General features: G+C 36.4%; 1 long non-coding RNA gene across 1 annotated transcript in view; it reads right to left on the reverse strand.

Annotated features, from left to right (window-relative positions):
* Positions 1-3626: 3626 nt before the first annotated feature.
* Positions 3627-22141, reverse strand: part of LOC308053619 — a 32604-nt gene continuing 14089 nt past the window's right edge. Inside the window, exon 2 of the long non-coding RNA XR_013923697.1 lies at positions 3627-22141. This exon is cut by the window's right edge and continues 9384 nt beyond it. This is a non-coding gene — a long non-coding RNA (uncharacterized lncRNA).

Consider the following 22141-nt stretch of genomic DNA (forward strand, 5'->3'; position numbering starts at 1 on the left):
GGGAATAAGGCTGCACTGCTGTTGAATGAAATGGCAGCTACAACTCTTTCACAACACTTCCATGACATACTTGAAACATCAAAAGCATTTATATAAGAGCTCCACAATGGACTTTACATTGTCTAGAGAACTTGTATCACTATAGAAACAGGAAATCTAAAGAAATTTTATGTGAGTATTATAATATTAGAGACCGTTATTGGGGTGATGTTATAGCTGGTAGTAAAAGAGATTTAAAAAAACATACTTGCATTATCGATGTTTCTCTCTTACCTGCTGTGTTTGAGTACCATTTTAATGTACCGATAAAGTGGAAAAGGCTCATGCTTGATTCTCTAGGGTAAAGTTAATTGGTAATTTAAATGAAAATTATAATCAAAAAAACATTTAGTAAGTTTACTTTTTCAAAGCAATGTTAAAACTTCCTGTTTCACAGCAAATGTACAAAAATTATATATGTTGATTTAATGAGATTCAGTTTTACTTGATTAATTTTCTAAAGATCATTTAAGGTGTAAGCAAAGCATATATTTTCTAGTGAAACTAAATTGGTCTGACCTCTTGCTAATTTTACCTACAATTAGTTTGGTGTAATTATCACAGCATACAATTTAGTCGGCTTCCACAAAAAATTATTGTTCATGGGGCCATAAAACTTCAAAAATTGCTTAATGAACAACTCAACCATGAGTATGTCTTAGAAGATGAGAATTGCTATTAAATATGTAGAACATGAAGATGCAGTATGGGTACATTGTACATAACAAGCAGTATAAAACCAACCCCCCAGGACACTCTACAGCATGGAAAAATAGCATGAGGTCACACAATGAAAGACTGTATCTAAACATATCAAGCTGAACTGAGATGACATGTGCAAGCTAAATCCTGTTTCCTCATTTCTGAAGTCTTGGATTTTTCACCTTAGTATTCTCTTAACATGAACTCAGGTTTTCTTTTGTTGGTGGAGGTTCTTGTTTTTAATAAAAATGATGGCATCGCTCATATGTAGGTTTTTACTGAATTACATACTAATAGTTAAGGTAAAATTGCTTGGCATCCCTGCTTCCTAAACCGAGGAGACCTACATGCCAAGTACCAGACATTGCAGTTTTAATTTCTTTTTTCAAGTAAAGGATATCACTGATACTTCTGCCAGACTTGAACTATCCAGTGGTCCAGAAATGAGGACCAGCCCATAGTGTGAATATTCAGCACCTGTCCTTTCACCGGGATTGTTCCGCATCTTATTTTTGTGGTGTACATCCACATAATTAACTTCCGGGTTTTGATACCTATGCTTTGCTCATAAGAGGAAGCAAAACAGATTTCTTCATTCGTTAATTCTTATAGAGACTAAGGCAATTTTTCCTTCCTTTCCTCTGTAGACAATGGTAGAAATAAAGACACCAACTCCTATTGAACATATTTTTCCTCAGAAGAAAAAAAAAAGGCAGAAAAACTGCCTGCAGTTTTACAGTTATGGCTAGAGGGAGACATTTTCTTCTTGAGCTCTCAAATTTGTCAAGATTAAACCCTTTCTGTGACAGCTCAAAGGTTCATAGAAAGCAATAGAGAAACAAATTCTATATTTCTGTAACCTTTCACTTACAACACGAGAGTACTTTTATTTTGTCTTCTGTTGTGGAAACCGATGCTGCTTAAGGAGATCCATTCCTCAGAACAGCAGCTTTCTGTGGAAGAGCTCTGTAGGTAAATCTGGATTTATTCTCTGTGCGTAGTACGATGCAATTGAAAAAAAACCCCAAATTTGCCAAAGAGTCAGAAATGAGATTTCAAATGAGATACAAATAGCACCTAAAGCCAGTCTGGGGTTTTAAGTAAGTACAGTCAACATGAGTTTTGCATTCTGTCTCCAGAATTAAGGGTAAAGGATCATTACCCTTGTGATTTAGCAAGAGCAACTTGAATCACCTACATCTTAACCTATATGTTTTCTGCAGCATCTATCACCAGATTAGCATGATGCTGACATATGATTTCACCTCGTCAACAACCTTTTTCCTTAAACCACTCTTATGGGCTGAAATCTTATTGTGATTTCCTGCTGCCAGATTATATTAAGAAACCTGTTTCCATTGCCAATTTGTAACAGGAAAGATGTACTTGAGCATCAAAATATTGTTTCTATTCTAACTTTTGTCAACAGTGTACCATAAAGTCTTTTGGGTGAGATTTTCAAGATGCACACAATATTAGCCAAAATAGTGTCAGTCATAAAAGTCCCTTTCTCTTTAGTGGACAAAAAGGTAGTTAATGCATGGTGTTTTTTTAAATTCTAGTGTCATTTATTGTAATGCTTTGTGGCTCCGTAAGATCTTATTTCGTTGGTCCCATACAGCCTCCAGAAAGCATCACCTTGTACACGAGTCAAGACCTCTTTCCCTGGTAAACCATTGGAGTACCTTTTGGCAACCTTCCAGCAAATAGTCTGCTCCAGATGGCATTGCTTACGACGTCTAAGCAGCACAGGAACAGGCAGCAACTGCCTTATTCTTTCTGTCAAATAAACAATAAGTGTTTTGGTAGGTTGGGATATTTTGAAAGTAAATTAAACTTTGCGCGCATGAGCGGTAAGCTGAGTTCCTAAGTAGGATTGTTTGACTTTGGAGCTCGAGTTGCCTACTTTCCGGTTCAGAAAGGAATGGCAGATAATACCTTGTGCCAACCAAACAGTAGGCTCGGTTTCTAACCTGGCTTCTCCGTAAGCAAAATGACCACACTCTAAAAGAAACTGTGCCTTTGGCACCAAAACTAGCAGGATGAGGGCTACTGTTCAAATAGATTCACAGCTTGCACCTTTTGGCAGTTCAGGTACTGAAAGTTGAAGCAGACTATAAGGTGATGTCACAACTGTGTGCAGTATGATACAGGATGAAACGGTGTGGAAAAGCAAAACCTTCTGTGTGCTTAAGTAAGTGCATTCACTGTGGTTACCGAAGAGGTCAGCTCTGTGAGTGCAATTAAAAGTCTGGATTTTCCTGTTTGTTTATTCCTTGCATACTGTAAGATTTATCAGCAATTCATGAAAATTAAGCCCAGAAAAGTATTGTTATGAGTCTGTTGTATAGGAAGCTATGGTATAATTGAGATCATTGGTCCATTTTATGGGAAGAGTCACAATACCTGTTAATATGTTGATTCTACTAGCTTTAGGTTTTTTTTTCCTTGTGTGTGCTCAGTACATATCATTTTATTGGTCTGTCAGAAGTCCTCAAAAGAGCAGTAATTAATCTTTAGTGATACTGAGTATTCTATTAGCTCTGAATAATAACTTTTATTTTCACTGAGAGGGTTTTTTTAACCTTTGTGGAATGCAAAGTATTGTTCTCAGTTAGTTACGATGAGGAGAGAAATATAAATAGTAGTGAAGTGATGGGGAAGTTACTATAAGATGTCCAGATCAAATGTTTAATTGTTATAGACTGGCCTTGCTCCATGTTTTGTGTGTGGTTATCATTACCTTCCTGAAACTAGATTTTGCCCTTGCAGATAGTAATTTGAGATTTTTAAAATTTTTTTTCCTACGGGTGTTTTTTCTCTATGTACTAGATGACTGTCTACAAGACTTACACTGTACCTGGGTATCAGGCTCACGGACATCCTTTTTTTTTTTTTTTTTTTTTAATAGCCAGTCCAAAAAGCAATGTTTTTGCAGATACAGCAAAGGACTGTACAATACTTTAAGACTACATAAACAACTACCTGACTAAGCAAAGAACTAAGTTAATATCCATTGTATCTTATATTTAAGATCTTATGTTCTAATCTTTCCACAGAAGTTAGTGGCAACAGTCTCATAGAAATTACATTGGAATCAAGAGTTCTAAAGATTTTTCTCTCTGTCATCCCACACATTACTTTCACCTACAAGAATGACAGTCATGACTATTTATGTTGGAAACTCTACACTTAGGTCGCCTGGCATTTACACGACCCAAATATTTAAACAAGTGGTTTTAATATTTTTACAGTCTTTTAAGTATCAGATGGAGTTCAACTTCAAATTGCAATTTGGAATGGCTTCACTTAAATTCATTGAGTAAATTGGCTCAATCATTTAGGTGGGGAAGGATAGTTTAAAATTTGTAAATATTGCTAAAGCCTATATAGCAGTTTAGGAACTATTTATTATTTGTATATACTATACTTCTTTCCAACAGTAGAAGGAATTGTTTTATAATAGATTTCTAAAAGAATGTCTGTGTATATATATAAAGGTTTATATGTATATACATGTACATGTTTAGTGTATGTGCACTTGTGGACACAGTAAATGGTATGATACTAATCTGAAAAGTAGTAAATAATGTGAATAGGAACAGAGTAAAAAACAAAATGAAAAAAATAATTAAAACAATAACTATTCTATTCATTCTGAGCATATCACACAGAATTGCATTAGGAAAAACAATAAAAAATGTGCTTTTAATCTGATAGTAAAAAACCCTAATAAAATAAAAATTAGGTCCATTAATGAAAATAATGGATTTTATCCAAACTAGTTAAATACTTTGCTTATATTTATTTTATTTTAATTGATGATGCAGTAATTTTAGTTACATACTGGGTTTCTAAAGTGCAATTAGTACTAGAGTTATAATTTTAAAACCAAAATGGATATATATTTAGAGATATATATATAAATATTCTTCAGGATTCTAGGATGCCCAGGGTTCAAAAAAAGAAAAAACTTTTCTTTGAATGGCATATTTAAAAGAAATGGCGAAGACATTTTGGAATGTGTTAAGTCCTAAGGAAATAGATCAATGGGTCAATAATGTGATAATGCTACCTAAAAGCACTTTGGTTTAAAGATACTTCATTTTAGTCACAAAATTTCCAATCTGGTTTGTGATTCTGGAATCTTTTCAGTTTACTGTTGAAATCATTTATTTCAGAAAAAACAGATCAAGAAACTGGTTTATGAAAGTGCATTTACATTGATGAAACTTAGTTTTTGTCATTTTGTCTTTAGTTTTTGTCAATTTGGTCATCCTCATATCTTTTCTTGTGTTTGGTCTTTTGCATCCTGAAAAACCAGACATTATTAAAAGTTAATTTTAAATTGCATGGATAAATGATTAACTTATTAGAAATCACAAATCACAGTTTATCACATGCTTCTCTAATTTTTCATATGATGATTATAAATGGGGGCTATATGAAAAATTGGAGGCATATAAGATAAATTGGAAAACCATGTGATAAATGTACTTATCATGCACCTTTTGGCAGCCTTACCTCCTCTCTGCTTGCTCCATCCATCTCTCCTGGGACTTATTCTAATGCTCTCAGCCTATGAGCAGAGTCCATTGATCACTGAAATTTCAAAACCAAACTCTTCTAGAACTGTTTTATCCCCTTTTTGCCAAATGGAGGATTGCCTTGTCCAGTTTCAGTCCTGCCAATTTTCTGTGCAAAAGCGTTATGGTTATTGTGTGGTTGATAGCTTTTTGATTCTGAAAACTGGTAATTCCTAACATTCCAAAGGCATACAGGGTTTGCTTTCTTGCACATCTGCTACAAAACATTATGCACATGGAATGAGACCTCTCTGTGCATGCCTACTTTAGAGCTAGCTAGCTCTGTGAAGCCTGTCTTCTGGAGATCACTGGATCATAGTTAAAACTGTAGTTTACATGCCCATAACGTAATTTGCAAAAGTTCATCACTGAACCACCTTCTAATATGTTTTCTGAGACACTTTTCTAAAACCAAATTTCAACTTTTATAAGCAGTAGACATACAAAATACATTGCAAATTATTTCAGATAATGAATAAAGTGTATTTTTAATCTTTCCTTGTATTCAAACTGGGAAAAAGCTTTGTACATGTTCTAAAATAGCTTCCTCAACTGTAGAATGAACTATTCCTAGAAAGGGGAAAACTCAGCAAATATAATTGAAACGAAGCAAGGATTTTTTACTTTTAAATATTACTTTATTATGTTTATAAATTTATTATTTTAAATATTGCCGATGTAATAAATGTTCTTATATATAAACATTATATAAAAATTATACTGCAGTATAATATTATAGTATTATATTGTTGTTATAATGTATATGAAATCTGTCTGATTCCATATATAATGTATATTTAAGTGTATTTTAGTATATCATGTAAACATTATTAGAGTCACTTTTTTTTCTAATGGAGAAAGAAATGTTAAAGTTCCTGTATGGCTGATCAGAGTTTAAGTTTGTCATTTCATTTACATAATCTTTTTTCTGTACAGGGAGAAATTATTCTTTCATTTTTTTGTTTTCTTTGGATAGTGGAACCAGATGAGAAAAATGTTTGTTTTGGCACTTCCCCAAAGGGAAATATAGATTTTGATATCGGCGAAGATGACTTCAGCAAATAATGCACATAAAAAGCTAGCATTTCATGCAAGTTCATAAGAAGAAACTACAGAATAGAATAACTTTTATGAAGAAAGTCTGTGTCTTACTTGGTGAATAGGTCCCTGTGCTACCATAATAATGCCCAGTTCTACAACTACAAACACTTATTTGTTCAAAGTGAATATTAACATTGTAATTTACTATCTAATTACAATTTTATAGTAATAACTGAAAATGTGTTGTTAAAAAGCATCACATTCACTGCCTCACACTATCAGTCTGCCCCTAGCAGTGTAGTGTGTGATTTTTGTCGGTATAAAAGCATTACAGAGATTTCGTAGAAAGCATTGACTCGGATTTCAAAAACTTTCAGACTCAAATCTTTTTATTAAAAAAAATATTTTTAGAAAGCTACTGTTAGTTATCCGACATCACAGTCACGTTGCAGCTGATGAATAACTTCTGTAAGCTTTAATGGAGGCAGGATTAAGCCCTGTGAACAGTTTGCACAGCAAGTCTTATTCACGTGAGAAGCCTGTGCACTTTACTTCTCAAGGAATATATTTCACTAATTTGCAAGGTTCCAAAGGACTGGGTTTATCTCGTAAAAGGTTGCTATTTCTGTCAGCTCATCTGACATACTTTTCACTTAAAGCTACAGAATTAAAAGCCAATTGAAAAAAATGAATGCAGTATTAATAATTAGAAATAAGGCATTATTAAAATGTATTTAGTTGCTAGTGAAGATTGCTAAAGGATATGATTGTTAAAAGAAAACTATTGTGAAAGAACTGCAAAAACAAGTTTTAGTACTAATATCACTTGTGTACTTTTAAAAAAATTTAACTTAGTCATAACTTACAACAAGAAAATTTTCAGATAAATTAAATTCTGTGCATTGCCATTTATTTGAAGTGGATATGTATTAATGTTGTATTAAATCATGTTCATAACAGTTATTAACAATAAAAGATAAGGACTGATAATTATGGTATGATAGGAGTGCAGATTGAAAAATAGCTGATAAATACCAGCGTGTAAAAACACTGATGGATTTTCCCCCCTGTCTGTGGATAAATACATTATTGAAACCCCAGCTATTGTGTGCTGTTTACAGAAAAAAATCACCATTTCATCTTCCTATCAATAAGGTTCAAATTTAAATTTCCTTGAAACAGTGGAGGGTATGATTTTTGTATGACTTTACCCTTAGAAATCCTCTCTGCTGGTCTTGCTCCTGAGAGAAAGGTGAAGGAGCACTGCGACCATCATTTCCAATCTTCCTGTTGTCATTTATGCCATCGCAGAAAGAAAGGCTCCAGAGTTCAGATGGGAGAAAGCAAGCAGTGGCTGGGGAATAGCTGATATTTCATTGATTTTGTTGCTTTGCTAAATTGATTGTTTTCTTGCTAAGGAAATGAACAATTGTGCACCATTCTTTATTGTTATCAGCTGATTGTACTTGTTTTACTGCACAATTTTGCCAGTCATGGAGGCTTTTTTTGCAATATTGTGCAGTGGAACGATTCTGAACTAAAACGAGTGCAAACATTAAAAGCATACATTCACCATGCAGCATGCACAAAAGCCTATGAGAATTTGCAGAAAACTTTGCCTAGGTAAGCACTTTTTAAGCCATCATAAGATATGGAGGTTCAACCTCATGAAATTATGCATGGAACAGACTGGGTCTGTTGAAGTGTTCTGAGATGGAGCAAAGCTGGCATCTGTGTAGCCAGATAGATGTGGGCCAGTACCGTTCATTATTGGTGGAGGCAGATACAGGTGGTGCTGGGGTTGGCAAGCAGCTTGAGGGACATTCGGTGGGATTTTCAAGGGACAGCAATGGGAGTAGGATACGATTCATTAGCAAGAATAAAACCAAGCAAAGCACCTCTACCATGTGTGGGGAGTGGGACTGTGTATCCCTGGGGAATGCTATTCAAGAACCATGGGAAATCCTTCCTGAAAAGCTATGTATGAGAGTCTGCTGATAATCTCACTTTAAGGGATATAAGATTTGTTTGTAGGGAAAAGTTGTTGTATTTCTCATTTTTCAGAGGGAGTTTGTTTCTATGAAAATCACGCTAAGACAGCTGCGGTCATTAGAGAGACATCATAATTTTGCTTGTAAGGTCATCTCTTCTGTCAAAAGTATTTTGTCACAGGATAGAGATGGCTACTTTCACTGCCAGAAAGCCACTTTAAAAGATTGACAGAGAGATTAAAGAGGATACAGAAATTTGGAAGATGTTCTTTTAACCTTTTACTGTGGTGCCACCTTGGCAGCAGTAGGTCTATGGCAGGATTAATTAGAGACTGAGCATTTCTGGAATTGTGTTCCTTTTTTTGCTTCTTTCCATTTGGGGTATCAATTAACAGCAATTTCAGCAGGGCAGTAAAGCAAGAGAGTAAACAGTAAATAAGCAGCAAGCAAAATTAAAAACAGTAATGAGCTTTATGAATACGGGAGTGTTATAAGGCTTGAAATGCATTTATTTTGGAACTTAGCATGTTCTGGGAAAACATAATGACTTTGTGAATGTATTGTCTCATTTTACATTGCAGAGATTCCATTTATTGGCCCTGGAGGCTGACAAGGAACCAACACCTGTGCCCAAACGTTTTCCGAACCTTGGCAGCGACGGGCACGTTCATTATGCAGCAGAGTTGTAGTTCCAAGTGTGCTCAAGGCATAGGAGTTTAGCAGACTTTACCCTTGCAAGGAAAAAGAGGTTAAGTAGGAAAACAAACTGGGGCAGTGGGTTTACTAACAGGACCCATCTTCACAAAAACTAGTGCTTCTATGGCTGCACATCACTAGTGCAAACTGCAATTTATGGTAAGTTTGTTTTGGTAACTGAATATTGGGCACAGGAAATCTCATCAGAATTGGAAAACCTCAAGATACTTAGTTTCTCTGTCAGTTAAAGCAATTAATAAATTAATGCTTATAGTGCCTTTTAGCATGGAGCTTAGCTACAAATAGCATTTGCATTTTGGGATGGGAAAGCTCCACCCACCCAAATAAAGTCTAACAGAGAAAGGCAAAACAGTAAAGATGTGTCCTGTGTTAAATAAGGTTAGTGATTATTCTGAATCATCTAAAAATAGTTCAATGAAAACTTATGCAAGATTAAACAGTTGTGCAATCCCCAGGGTTTGGCAAAGAAGAGATTAGTGTTTTACCTATCAATAAGTTCAAGGTTGATTACTTAAGCAAAATGTCAGTTTTTCATTAAAACAGCATTTTACATAAGTGGAAATCCCAGTCTACAATGTCACTTCCATGGTTTCTGTGTGGCCATATTTACAAGAAGGGTAGAATTTCATTAAAATAAGGCCTGAAGCATACACAGATGGATTTATTTTTAAATAAAACTATCTATATAGATTATAAGAGTAAAGTTTTTTGAATATGGTATTTCAGGAGCACTAGGAAGCAATTAGGATCATCCATTTAGTGAATTTTGGTGGTCAGAAAGGCATTAGCTAGGATCAGTTTTTCTCATTCATCATACCCTGTTACTTAGGGATAAACAAGGTGATATGGTGTCTTGCTAATTCTTAAATGTCATTATATAATATAATTTTGTTCTTGAGAGGCTGTTGAAGGCCATTTCCAATTACCATTGTATATAGGAAACATTGGTTTTAAAGCAGTGAGGTTAAGTGTGACAGCAAAAATTGCAATCAGGTCATCTGTGTGCACGCTCTGTGGGGCGAAGGTTATTTCCGTGTGTGCGTGTACATTGCAGGAGAGGAAAATTTTGGATATTAAAAGCTTGAACTGACCATGACAGTAAGAAAGGTATTTGGCTTTTTATGGTAGAATTCTGGATGCCAAGATCATTGGGTTCATGCTACTGCCTAGATGAGTTTGGGGGCGTGCCAAGAAACTAAAAGCAGTTGATAAACCTCAGAAAAGTAGTAAATCAAAAGCTAGAAAGCTTTTGAAAATTTTAAGAAGCTGGGGTGTACACAGGGTTGGTCATATTCTGAAAAAGAGCTTGATTACTTCACAGAGAACGTTATTTGCCAGCATGTTAATGGTCAGATGCTAAGAGCTTTGCACTTGGATTCTAATGAGTGCCCCAGAAGTTTAGATGTTTATATGAACATTATCTCTCCCTAAAATGATGAGCCTAAAACTCTAACTCTGCTGGGGTTTTATTTGTATCCTTTAATCTAGACTCTGTATTGATGGGATTATTCACATGAATGAGGTTTTGCAGGCTTGGTCCCAACATTTATACAATGGATTATATTGACGCATTTGCTACATCATTGGTCAAAATGAGTTCAGCTGTGTTTATGCACATGCTGCTGTATAAACTAGAACTCTTTCCCATAGTATAGTTTAGTGAAGAACATGAGTTAAATGGTGCACTCTTCTTTTGTGCCAAACAAGCTATAGACAGATCTCAGAATCTCTATTCCACTGCTTTGAACTTCATTCAGGAATGTTATCTGATACTGAATTATTCTCAATATATTGCTTAAAAAGCAAGATCCCCATGTGCCACTGAGCTGCAAGTTCTAGAAGCACAAAAATTCTTGCTGAACGTCTGGGGGAAAGAGAATGAAAAACTTTCTATAGACTTTATGTGCATCTTGAGTATGTTATTGAACTGCTTCCCTGACTATTTACTACTCCTCCTCTGTCTCCTTTCCTCTGTTTGCATTGCCTGTAAAGTAATAACATACCCATTACTTATCATATTCCCGGCCTTTCCTGTCCCTTCTTTCCTCTAGGTTTTAGTGTGAGCTCTTACCTGGCATTATAGGTATGTGTATGATTCATTTTGAGAACATTGGTAATACCAGTGATATCAAAAAGACTATTAACATGCACATACCTAAGTACCTAGCTGAGTTGTAGCTTACACATTCAGAAATATGGATGTTCTTGCAAAATCCATTGATTTCAATCCACATCAGTTGAACTGTTCCCATTTTCAGTAATGAGATTTTGAACAGGCTCCATATGAAAATAGGTTTAAGCTACTTGTACAAGAGCTGACCTCAGAAAGTGCCTGAAATAAATGGTTGCATGCTGGGAAATTAATGTTAATAAATAGCAATCTGGACCTGTAAACTATGGCAAATACTGCAGCAGTCATCACAGCTGGCATGCCATTGGCTTTTCATGACTGCGTGCTTCTAATTTATCAGGTGTCCTCTTGCATCAAAATCAGTTAAATAGGCACATGCTTTATTATTACATACAGAAAACTGCATTAAAAGAGCATCTTAAATTTCCAAAGTTAGTAACTCCAAAGTTAGTAAATACCTAATTAAGGTCAGAAGTAAGTTAGTAGCCTTAATTCATCTCCCTTGTCTGTACTTAGTGATACAATGCTAAATACCCGGCCAGAGCACTGTTTGCTTCTGTGGGATGAAACCTCCGTTAGCACATAGAAATAGATATTGTTGAGTGAGAAGTTATGCGTTCTTTTTGCTTTCCTTGGTCAGAGCGCAATCTCGGACCATATTTGCTGCACACTATTCACATTCTGCTTTCAAGACACTAATCCTTCTTTGTGAACTTTCCTGTGGTGTTCATCATGCATTGCAAATACTAATTTTTCACAGTGCTTCCATGAAATGATGAACTGCTAGTATCTCAGATTTTTATTATAAGAAGTTGTGGCACATACCCAATTAAATCCAGTTTCCACTGTTTTTCCTTGCCTGAGTTGAGACACTGCACTCAGACTATCTGCCTATAAATGTGGTCAAAAGTATAGGTGTGGCTTGAAGTTTCTGGAGCACATAAGTTACAGAATTTTTCTGTTAGTCCCAGTTCCCATGTTCATTCCCTCTGTTTCCATCCTTGCTGTTTACTAGAGTGCTTTCACTGCACTTTATCTCATCTAATTCCTGCTCTCGGTCTCTGTAGTAATCCAGTTTTAATGTCCTTATTTTCTCCACAGCAGCTTGTCTGGTCTTGGCATTGTTTCCAGACCTTCCAGTACAAAAGAGGAGTTGACTGAAAATGTAGGGAGGTCCACAGTGGCAGGACAGATGTAATGGTAAAACTGGAACTAGGGAGGATTTGCCTGGATATGAGGAAAAATAAATTCACTGAGAGGGTAATTAAGCTTTGGGACAGAAGTCCAGCGGGGTTGTGTACTCTGCAGTTTTTGAAGGTTTTCAAGACCCAAGGGGACAAAGCCCTGAGAAACCTGATCTGAATTCTGGGTTGACCTTGCTTTGAGCAAGAGATTGGACTGGAGACCCACCAAGGTGCCTTCCAGCCTGAGTGATGCCATGATTCTGCGGGACTGTTGCTGGAGGTCTGTACTATAGTTCTGTAAGTTGCTGCTAAGTATTGGAGAATTAGTTTGGGATAATTGGGGTTTTTTCTTTTTTTCTGCTCCAGTTTTGGACTTGCCTAATTTAATTTATTGAAGAGGGTTGTCCCTCAGACCCTTTATTTCATTACTTTCCCTCTTCTACAATTTCAGCTTCCTTCCCTGCTTCTGTTTTTCATATCTTTGCCCTCAAGTTTGGGAGTTTAAAGCATTTAAAGGAATGAGTTGCCAGAATTGAGTAACTCTGGCAAAGAACGCTGTATTCTCTTTGCCATGTTTTTGGAATGAGCTGCTTTGGCTGAAACTTTCAGAAAATAGTAATCATCTGGAGGCAAACACCCAGGAGAGAAAATGTTGTATCCTGATCTATTGTAGTTATGTACAGGAAAGGGCAAATGAAAACAGTGTGTTATAATTAGAAGTATGAACAGCTTCATCTCTGATACAGCTGATTCAGGAATTCAGCTGTGATCTAAATCAATAAGCGATTCCTAGTAAAATGAAAGAGAAAACATTTTTTAATCATGGGAGTTAAAGACATGTTCTGCTAAAATTTCCCTGGAAAAATGTTTTGTGCATGTGTGTGAGTACTTCTATGACCTCCTGGATGTGCAGGTACCTACCTGGAAAGGTATGAGGGGAAGCGTCCTCCCCTGAAAACGTTACATGTAATTAGGAAGCAAACTTAGGGCTTGAAATAAATATTTAGATACAGATATAATTATTTTAAGCCAGTGATAAGGTTAATTGTGAGGGCTTTGTGCAATAGTGTTAAGGATTTTGATTTAATCTACTAATCTGAAATGTATTTTTATAATTATTATGAAAAAGAAAGCTGGGATAGCACATTCCTTTATATTATATTTGTAAGAGATTAATTAAACTAGTCATATTGTTACAGAATTCAGCTACCAATTTTCAAAATGCTAAATGAAGTGGAAAGTCATTGAAAACAATATTTTTAAAATTATGTATTTTAAGCAATTTTGGTTTTTCCAGAATAATGTTTCTCAGTATATTAATATTATATGCAGTGCAGAATGAATTAATTGAGTTAGGCCTACACATTATTAGTTAATATCCATCCTTTGAGACTATAGCATATACCTTTTTTCATGTCTCCGCTGTGTTTACATTTTCTCTAGGGCTCAGCATCAGTAGCATTGGTATTTTGGGTAGCATTGCTGTACCACTCACATTCAGTAAGACTTCACCTCTTTATAAATAGCTCAAAACCCTCAACTGGTGAAGTAAAGGTCTTAAGGTTTTCTGTGATCTGGATTTGGGTGGTGGTGTGGTTTAATACCGGCTGGCAACTAAGTGCCACACTGCTGCGCTCCACAGTGGGACTGGGGAGAGGATCAGAAGAGTAAAAGTGAGAAAACTCATGGGTTGAGATAAAGTCAGTTTAATAGGCAAATCAAAAGGCTCACACTTAAGGAAAAGAAACCAAGGAATTCATTCACTGCTTCTTATGGGCAGGCAGGTGTTCAGCCATCTCCAGGACAGCAGGGCTCCAGCACGTGTTAACAGTTTATTGGGAAGGCAAATGCCATCACTCCAAATATCCTCCTGTTCCTTTTTCTTCCTGGTATATATGACCTTATACACTCAGCATGATGTTCAATGGTACAGCATACCTCTTTGGCTGGTTTGGGTCAGCTGTTCTGGCTGTGTCTCTTCCCAATTTCTTGTGCCCCTCCCACCCTCTCACTGGCAAGGCCTGAGAAACTCAAAAGTCCTTGATTTAGTGTAAACATCACCCAGCAACAACTAAATACATCGGTGTCCTATCAACTTTGTTCTCACACCACATCCAAAACGCAGCGCTGCATCAGCCACTAAGAAGAAAATTAACTCTGTCCCAGCTGAAACCAGGACAGGTGCTATATCTGTCTTTGAAATCATGTTCCATGGTAAGGGAATATGAACCTGTTGCTAAAGTTTTCATTAGTTTAATAAGGAGAGGATTGTTTTGGCAGAGACTGTGAAAAACTGAGTAGGTGAGTTGTAGTGCAGGGCAGTTGCTGAAAATGTCTTCAGTGAATAAACATGTAAAATTCCGTGTGTCACAAGCAGGGCTGATACTAGGCTGTCCTAGGAGAGACAATGTCAGGAAAAAAATGGTTGTAAAAGCTCACCCCCAGTGATGTAGGTAAAATAACATAATGATGAAAAAAGAGCCAACATCAGGAGAGGATACACAGCCAAAAGCCATTTTAATTGTGTGCCCTGGTCTTTGAAAATAAAATGTGCCTCTTCGCTGTCCTCTCTGTCCAGACCTCAGAGGCATTTCTTCATAGTAGCTCTGTATTTAGGCAGCTACCTCATCATTATTCATCTAAGTCATCAAAATTTTAAAAAGGACTAAAAACCCTGATGTGTTATAAATAAAATATGGGAAGGAGGACAGTGATAGAATAAGAGTTCATATATTTGAGGGAATACCCACCAGAAAGCCTTCACATGGTATTCTCAATGTTTTCTTATTGTTTACATATCACAAACAAAGAATAAAATGCGGTATGATCAATAGTTAGAGCTGAAATCTTACAGATGTTGTGTGACAGAACATATACTCAATCTTCATTCAAAATTCACATAGTTTGTATTTCCTCCACTGTAATTGCCTCTGTACTGTGGCTTTCAATAGCTGTAAATTAACTCTGTCATAATTACTCCTTTTTTTCCCTCAAATATTTCTATCTTTGCTGTAAATTGCAACTCTGATACTTCCAGTATTGATATTGTGATGTGTCCACCAAGATAGCATAGTATCTAGAGACATGTATATATCTTTTTGGAATAGTTTTCTTTCACCCTCCCCCACTCTTATTGGTACGGCTGATTTCTCTTGGCTCTGAGCCCAGTTTGGTTTAATTTTTGTTTATTCTGTACAGGATTCCAGACTCTGCTTTGAGATGGGCACTGTATAAATTAATAAATAAATTCAATATATGCTTGCTTTTAGTGGGTTGCTTGGCACATCTGTTTTTCAGAGGTTTCTAAATCTTCATGATCTGCATAAGATATCTTTAGTTACATAGGATTAGGAAGGGTATCATATTTTTAACATGTACAGGGTTTCCCATTAAAAAGTCATCATTTACTAACAGTTACACTGCTCTGGCATATATGATACTGCAGTATGTCTTAATAGTTGGAATGTAGAATAATGGTTCTATTTAAGACCCTATGGGTATCTCAACTATGGTAAATGTGTTTTAATTCTGAAAACTTGTTTTGTACTCAGAATGTTTTGAGGGTTCTCTATTTTATAATAGCTGCATATATAAGTATATATGTTGTATCCTGTTGAAAATACTGACACTGCTTCAGTATTGAAAGAGCTTTCACAGGCATAACTGTATGAAACAGTGTTCAATGTATCAGTTCTTGCAAGTTGCGCTGCTTTGGCATAACCAAAAACCTCTTAATAGAAAACCAGGGGCATTTCCTATAAAAAGTTGCCAATTGTCATGATTATTTATGTCAGGTTAACAAAAAGCCATTTAGAAAAATACTCAGCAAACATTGTGGCACCCAATTAACTCATAAATAGCTCAGAAATGAGAGGAGACTGCCTCTGAGCCAGCCAGCAGTTAGACAATAATGGCAGAGTTTGGTTCTAGAGGAGAGCAGGGACATTCAGAGATGTGCAGAGCTGTAAAAGTATTATGTGTACAGCTGAGGTCAAAGGAGACATTTGTGAGGAAAAGGAAAAAAACTAGCTGTGCTGAGGTGTCTGAGTTGCAGGGATTTCCCTACATGTACCGAAGCCAACTTCATAAATTACACCACTCACAGAGTACCACGTTCTTCCAGTTATCTAAATGGAATGAATAGATTCTATTTATGACTCGTGGGTTGTAATGTTTATTGCAATACTTAAAGAGAAGGTGGAAAGAAAGGGAGGCTGCAGGGAGAAGGATGGTGTGTTGATCAACATGTACAAAATGAATAGTTGGTACTAGTTTGTCTCTAAGGTAAGGATATCTTTTGTAGATTAAAACACAATGGTGTGCTACCGTTCCATCTTCCAGCTCTGTATTTTGTAAGGAACCTAATTAAATGGATGTTGAACATCTATTGCAGGCAATGTGGTAGGCAGAGGAATGCTTCTGAATCCAGTGGGGATTAAGGTCTGACCTGAGCATTGAGTTTATCAGCACTGTGAAGACTGACTACTGCTAAGCATGCCCAAAAGTAAACCTTTAGTAAGTAAGGAGCTTTCTATGAAAGAGTCATTGATGGATATGACGTTGGCAGTCATAGCCCATAAACTACAGGATTAGGTGCTATCTGAACTAAGATTCCGAAGGATCTAAGTTTTGTATTAGTTCTTGTCTCCTTTCTAAGACTTCTTATGGATTTAACCCTAAGTTTTTAAACAGCTTCTTGTTAGTCTGGTGTAGTCTTTCCAGATGTGCAGTTACTGGGTAAGAAAACACAGATATTTCAGCAAAATCTGTGCATCTGGATCTTCACAAATACATTCATCAGCAGTGTTCTTTAATATCTGTGGTTTCTGAGAGAAAAGTCCACCGGTGCTCTTGACCTTTGCTGGAAAAAAAGATTTATTTGCCCATAGATGGCCCATATATGGCAACAAATTCATATGCACTGTACCTTTCATGCTCCGATTATGTTTACTTTCTAAATAGGTGGGAGTCCTGGTTATCTCACATTCACCTTTGATATATTTGGAAAATGTTATTGCCTCTAATATGGCAAGCCTAAGACAAGGGATAATATTACCTGGGCTCTCCCCAGGTCTGTTGGAGAGAGGGCTATGAACTGTGAGCTAAACTCACTTCATGTACATGTGGACCTGGTGTGGGATTCTAAGATGTACAGAGCCCTCCAGCATGGAAAGTCGCTGCTGGGAATTGTGAAATGGTGCCCCGTCTCCCATGATGGCTCCTGGCTGTCTCGTGGTTAAAGGGCATGCTGTAGTGGAAGCAGTGCCGCTACCTTTTATGATATAAAGAGATGTTAATTAAAAAAAAAAAAAAAAAAGGAAAAGAAATGTCTGTGTGCATTATGCATATGTCATCCTTATATTGAATGTCTAGTATTTCTGAGAAAAAACTTTATAAATAACACAAAAATGAAAAGTGTGTGGAAAATATGTTTCTAAAACATGGACTTATTATGAAATATAAGTAGTTTAAAAAGGGAGTGAAAGAGAGGGGGAAGAAGCATGTGTCTGGATATACCAACATGTATTAAAATATAGTGGTGCCATGCACCTTAAATAAAACAAATGTAAACCAACCCCAAACCTCCTTCATTTGTGAAGAGAATACATGGAAATGTTTCTTTAAAAAGCTATGTGAAATGTAAACATTTGATATCACTACTACTAAAAGTAACCCGGCACATGGCCAGAAGGATGCTCAGAGGTAAGAAACATGATGATAGGACAGTAGCAAAGGGGCAAGAATGGGAGCAGAATTGAAATGGTGCAGGCAGGCAACTCTTGGAGTGGCAATGTCTCCCATTTCTTTCCTAAGCACATCCACACTTAGTTTCTGAGAAAGCAGGAAGGACATATAGGCAAATTGCCAACCAGATGGTGCAATCGAATATGAAAAATGCATTCAGAAGGGCAGTAAAACACAGAATTAAAAAATCCTATCATTTCCTTTCCTGATACAATACAGGACAAAAATCACATGGAAAGAATAAATGCTAACTACACACTCATGCCTTCTAGTAATTTTTGTGACATAGCTTCAGAAAAACTTCCACCTTTCAGTTCTCCTGTTGGTACCCTCCACACCAACTAATTTATTTGTGTTCCAATTATATGTTCCTTTGCAAATTTTTCAAAACTGCCTTATTGTTGCCTAAATATGTTTCTGCCAAGATACAAAATAGTTTAAGTATGAAAGAAGGATTAGGTCCATTTGGAGGGTTTCTGTAGCTGCTGCTCTTATATAGCATAAAGAAATGAAAATAATACTTGCTATCTAGACTTCTACATAATCGATAGATGGAGAGGCTGTCAGTGGAATTAGTGGCAGCCCAAGGAATTATACAATTTTTCATAGGTCTTGTAATTTCCATTTCATTACTGAAACTGCATGGTTTGTATGTTTACATTTTGTCTTTGGAATAATTTTATATTACTTTCTACTTACAATCTATTTTTATTTCTATCATAATTTGGCTCTTTTCAAAACAAGGCTGAGTGTGTAGTGCAGATATCATGTGTATATACAAGTACACGTTTTCATCCTACTCCTCTGACTTGCTTTTACATTTCAGAAAAAAAACATGTAGAGATGCATAAAGTTTTCTAGCAGGAATACTTTGTCATTATTTTAATGAAATTTTTGCTTATTAGTAGTATAATTTTGGTTATGTGATTGGATGTAACAATTTCATATCAATACATAATCAGAACTTGACAAATCTAGTCATAATTGAAGAAAGGAACGCATTTCCTGGCAAAAATCTAGGAGCCAGCCATCTGTCCTGAAGATTGTCAGCCTTTTTGTTTTGTATTTTATGTCTATATTTTAATATTCTATAAATAAATATATATCTATATGGGATATCTATCCTTTACATTTATTCTTGTGAATAGCTTCCAAATGGGAATCAGCTACAGCATGAACGTTACCTTCATGAGTCTTTAAAAGACCTGCTGCCTTCTTTCTTTGCCCAGTCCTGTGGACTACAAATGAATCTGAAAAAAAAAGAAGATTGTAGTTCATGGAATAGATTATTTTTATTAATTATTAGACCACTTTAATTTTTATTATTTATATTATGAAAAAACATGTTGCCATTTTTTTTTCCTTGCCTTGTTGAATTCTCAGTCTATTTATTTAGCTTGCAGACACTTTTTTTTGGGTGTTTAAAATTCAGTCTGGATCATGAGGAACGAAATGTGATCTTCTTTCTTTCCTTCTCAGAAACCCTTTCCAGTTATAAAGATTTTACAGATGATTTTGACATTGATGGGCATAAAACAAGCTCTGTTGTATTCAGATTATGTTCTCTGTAATGCATGTATAACCTTATTTTCTCCCAGGTGGTTCGAAGAATATTTGAGATCCTACCTGTAAGAACTGGTTGGGCAATCACAGACAGTGCTGCAGTTCAGTTGGTAGAACTGTACTACTGATAGAGATGTAAGAAGCTGTGGGCTAAGTGTCAGGGCTTTTGAGGAAATTTCTGTTACCTCTGGTGTTTTTGCCTTCTGGTGGGAGAATCTGGAACCCAGAAAAGTGGAATGGGGATTAAACCCCTCGTGGCAGTTTCCAGTCAGTTTCAGAATTCCTCTAATCTTTTCAGTTAAATCTGCCATTGCTGGAGATTTTGTGTATTTGTCTGGAGAGAGGGTGACAAAAATAAGGCAGAACTTACCTTAATTACATCAAGGTCCCCAAAGGTTTTGTCTTTGTCCATGGGCAGTAGGCTTAGCCCCAGTTTCTCAGGGTAAGAGCAAACTTGGCTCTCACCAAGCTTTTCTGGGAAAGACAAATACTTCTGAGCTACTTTTTGTTGGCTACAAAAAGTGCAGAAAGAGCTAGCTGGCAGCCCATCTCTGGACAAACAGAGGAATTTGATGTCATACTGCATGCGGCAAGAGCAGTGATGACTTGACGACCAAGCTGAAAATCAAAAATATCAGGCAGCGTCTTGTAATAAGACCAGAAATATCCCAGTTATCGTGGCTTTGTCTCATGTGTTGACTTCAGCAGTATTGGCCTACTTCAGTGCTATAAGTAATTCTCGTGCTCTCGTTTCAGAGTGGATATGGGAAAAGTGATAAAGGTCATCAGACTTACAGAGCAGCTTCCTTATGATAAAAGCAATATTGCAATCTTCAGCCTGGGGAACTGATGCAGAATTTGATAGAGATGTACAGGACTGGGAATGGCATGAAAAAGGTAAGTGGAAAATGACTACCCTCCTCACATGTAAGAACTGAACATGAGGTGAAACTAATAGGGTGGTTCAAAACAAATGAAACATGGTTTTTTTTCCATACTGAGATACTAAGTAAGTTGTGGAACTCCATTTCAGAGGCTGTTAAGGCTGCTGAAAGTTGACTAGATTCAAAAGCGACAAAACAAGTTCATGGAGGAGAATCCATCCAAAGTTATTAAATAAAAGCATGCCAACTCTGGATCAGAAAATCCTGAGATATAAAGATATAAAAGAGTGGAAGCTGGGGATGTATAAATAAGGTAAGTAGCATTTATATACTTTCTTTATATACTTTTTTACTATAACCACTTTTTTTGTTTTGTTTTGTTTTTTGTTCGATGTAGCTACTGTGATATTTAAAATTAAGCAGGTGTTGGTTCAATGCCTTTGTTCATAGCATATCTGTTTAGCCTGTTACTTCAGGTTCAGGGTCATAGAAAATAAATCACAGTTTAGGAAAGGCAACAAAAGAAGACACAGCTTTTTCCTTTCCTTTTTCTGGTGGGCAGTACTCTGCCTTCGGAGTCAATACTGAGTTCACAAGCATGGTGTTAATGGACAGCTTTGCTGGAGCTGTCAGCAGTCAGTTAGATAAGACATGACACTGGGATTTTGACCATTTGTGGTCATTAAAGTTCTCATGTACTTATTATAGGATAGTGGAAATAAGCCCTGGTGTCCTGGTCTAATTCCAACTTATGTGTCTCCTGCAGTTTGACTTGGATAGGTTCCTTTTTCACCCTTCAGTGTGTGCTGCTCAATAATGACTACAGCTTACTGAAGAACAGCATTGTAGAGACTCTGTGGTAAAAAGTTCAACACAGATTATTTCTTGTCTGACACAACAAATACAGTGAACTTTGCAACAGTTCTTGAACATAACAGGAACACAAAGAATATGTGAACAGTTGCATGTTTTGTAAAATGCTGGTCATAATTTGCACTAAAGAAGAGTCAGCATATCTCAGTGAATTTTGATGAAGCCAGTGGGGCTTCATGCATGTCCGCCTGTGAAGAATCTGGTATATTATTAGGTGACTAGATGTGACTGATGAGCTGGTGTCCTGAATTTTCGCTGAGATCTTAGTGACATACTGTTTTTGGAATACACTGTGAAATTTGCTTTAACATAGAAGAAAACATCACGTGGCCTGGAATTGTGTGGTTCTTAGGGTTTTTTCTTCACTTTGCATCAAAAGGCTTTGTATGCATCATCAATGTAAGGCAAGTGAGAGAATCATCTATCTTTGGGGGAATGATTGTCCACATTCTCAGTGAAAGGTCAATGAGTAGTGGGTATTAATTAATCCAGCTGGGCACACAGCATCCCAGGTTTAACAATGTCCAAGCTTTTTATAATGATGATAGATTTTAAGGACCTGCCTTTTAGTAATGGCATCCCATCTGTTTGGGGTTAGAGCTTTCAGCACATTAAGGTGCTTGTTTAGATTCTTCTTTATAAAGTTGGTCTGGTTTGTGGGATAGTCCCAGACAGCAATTATTTC

Source organism: Falco punctatus (genome assembly GCF_963210335.1).
Source record: "Falco punctatus genome assembly, chromosome: 14".
NCBI classification, from domain to species: domain Eukaryota; kingdom Metazoa; phylum Chordata; class Aves; order Falconiformes; family Falconidae; genus Falco; species Falco punctatus.